Source organism: Marmota marmota, unplaced genomic scaffold (assembly GCF_001458135.2).
Source record: "Marmota marmota marmota unplaced genomic scaffold, marMar, whole genome shotgun sequence".
Classification (NCBI taxonomy): domain Eukaryota; kingdom Metazoa; phylum Chordata; class Mammalia; order Rodentia; family Sciuridae; genus Marmota; species Marmota marmota.
Genome location: NW_025999999.1, coordinates 10,890,062 through 10,893,283, shown reverse-complemented (window position 1 = coordinate 10,893,283; position 3,222 = coordinate 10,890,062).

Genomic DNA, 3,222 nt, shown 5'->3' with positions numbered 1-3,222 from the left:
CTCTCTCTCTCTCTCTCTCTCTCTCTCTCTCTCTCTCTCTCTCTCTCTCTCTCTCTCGTATCCAAACTTCTTCATGCCTAGGCTATTCTGAGAGTCTAGTACTAAATTCCAGTAGAATTGTTTTTTCCCACCCACCTCAAAGAGAAGCTGTTTGTCTGCTTTCCTGGTCTCCTGCTATGGAGCAGCTTGGAAAATAACCTCCTCTTCTCCTCCGTCTTCACCTGCTCTTCATGTTATGCTTTAATTATCACTTGTTTCAAAACAACTTTTAAACTCATTTTAATTTCTTCATTGATTCATTGGTTATTTAGTAATATATTATTTAACTTCCATGTGTTTTTATACTTTCTGATCTTTTTCTTGGTTAGTCATTCCTAATTTTATTGCACTGTGGCCAGAAAAGATACTTGATACGATTTTAGTTTTTAAAAATTTGTTGAGGATTGTTTTGTGGGTACCATATCATCGACAATAGAGAATGTTTCAATTGCTGTTGAGAAGAACATCCATTCTGCAGCTGTTAAATGCAATGTTCTATAGATACCTATGAAGTCCACACGGTGTAGGGCACAATTTATCTGTCCTTTCTTCATTTTCTATGTGAATGTTAAAATACCCTACTATGATTGTACTGGAGTATTTATCTTCATTTAGACCTTGTAGTATTTGTTTTATATATTTAAGTGCTTCAATATCAGTTTCATGAATTTTTAAAACAGTTATTTTCTCATGTTAAATTAATTCCTTTTGTGATTATATAATGACCTTCCTAATATCTCTTTACTCCTCTTAATTTAAAGTCTAATTCATCTAATATAATATGGCTACCCCTTCCTTTCTTTCAGATTACATTTGCATATCTTTTTCCATTTCTTCACTTTTTTTAATATGTACTTAGAGTTGAAATGAGTTTCTTGCAAACAGAATACAGTTTTATTTTTATTTATATCAATTCAGTTACAGTGTCTTAGAAAATTTAATCCATTTAAACTTAAGAAATAATCAACATGTGAGGTTTTAGTATTGCCATTTTAGTATCTACTTTCTAATTTTTTTGTAATTTTCTTTCTCTTGCTGGTAGTCTTATTTGGGGTCAAATGGTTTTCTTAAGTATTATGTTTTGATTCCTTGCTTACTATTTTGGGTGTATATATTATGGATGTTTTACATTGCAATTACCATGACGCTTACAAAAATATTTTGATTATAATAGCAATTTTGAAGTAATAACAATTAAACATTAATCATAAATATAGGAAAAATAAAACAAAAGGAAAAATGTGAATAAAAACTCTACACTTGTACTTTATTTTCTGAATATTTTGAATTTCTAGTTTCATTTCATCTTTTCATATTGCCTATCTTTAAATGTATTGATGTATTTGTTATGATTTTAATTATTTAATGTTTTACTCTTCATGCCAAAGATAAAAATACTTTCACCTTTTTAAAATATTATTCTGAACTTCTATGTTGAAGTTCCTCAAAACTTCAACATAGAACTACAATGTGAACCAACATTCTCACTACTGGGTATGTATGCACAGGAAATGAAATCAGCATTTGTTTGCAAGTCTTATACCATATGATTGTTTTCTTATTATTCAATACCATATCTTTCTTTTAGTTAGAATTGTTTAGTATTTCTTTAAGACAGATCTCAATTTGGGGAATATCTTTGATCACTTCTTCAGGTTTGCTGATTACAGTGTTCTTGGATGACAGCGTCTTTTCCACATCAGCACTGTGATAATTTCATGCCATTCCTTTTTGTGTCTTAAGGTTTCCATTCTGAAATCTACTCTCAGGCATATTTGATCAAGATTCTTATACATTACTTTCTCCCTTTCTTTTGCTGCTTTGAGAATCCTTTGTCTTTAACTTTTGAAAGCTTGACTACAGGGTGTCTTGGATAGACTGAGTTGAGTTCAGTCTGATAGTGACCTTTGTTGTTCTTAGACCTGGATATTTGTACCACTCTATGTGTTTGGAAAGTTTTCTGTTATTGTTTCTTTGAATTAGCTTTCTATCATTTTTGACATTCTGAAGTCCTACTTGAACCCCAATAACTCAAATGCTTCTTATTTTAACGTTGTTCCACACCTCACATAAGCTTTCTCATTCTTCATCATTCTTTTTCTCTTTTTTTCTCCATATTAAAAATAGTCTACCTTTGAGATCACTAATTAATTAATTAATTAAACTCCTGTTTGATTAATTCTATTTTTACCACATTTTTCATTTTGCTTATTATACTTTTCTTCTCCAGGATTTATGTTAGAATGGGTTTCTCTGATAATTTTTTTTTATTGTTTCTCTATGTTTTCTTGGGATTCGTTGAGCTACCTTAAAATAACTATTTCAAACACTCTCTTTGAGAGCTCACATATGTAAGTTGCTTTATGATCAGTTTCTGGCACCCTTATATTGTTTATTAGGTGAAATTATCTTTCCCTGAAAGTTCTTCATGCTCATTGGCTTATGATAACAACTGTAAATTGAAGGATCAAGAATTTATTTCAGTGTTTGTAATCTGGCTTCCATTGTGTCAATCCTTTCAGAAAATTTAAGTATGATGCTTATTACTATCTCTGAGCCTATGGTCACTACCCATTATGCCCTAAATCCAAGTTTTCTAAGAGTCACCTGTTGATGTTTTGGCACTATTTCAGTACTAGAGGGTATCACAAGCCATTTTATTGCAAATACACAGTATGAGTATTGTTTGAGATGGATGGGAGAAGAATTTAAAGGGTAGGGCATTCCTTAAAGCCTCCACTCTGGAATGAACTGGGTCTAAACTTCCCATCTACAGTCATTAGCCTGATGTGAAGCACTACACCCCATTGCAGAATGCAGTGACTCAAATAAGAAAATAAATGAATAAATAAAAAGTAGGTGTAAATTGTTGCTTGAGGTTCCAAATAGACAATTTACACTTACTTCTCTATTCTTCCTTCAACAGAAGATATTTCTGCCTGTGTTGTGCTTCATGGTTTTGAGAGATATATATAATGGGCAGACCTATTACCACTGTGGTCATCACAACATTGGATTACACATTGAAATTGCAGTTTGCAAATATTAGAGCAGCATAGGGGCAGGAATAAGACCCGTTTGTCAGTTTTTTTCCTAGAAAAACAGAAACTTTATATATATATATATATATATAATGTTATGGTTTGGATGTGAGGTATCCCCCAAAAGCTCAAATGTGAGACA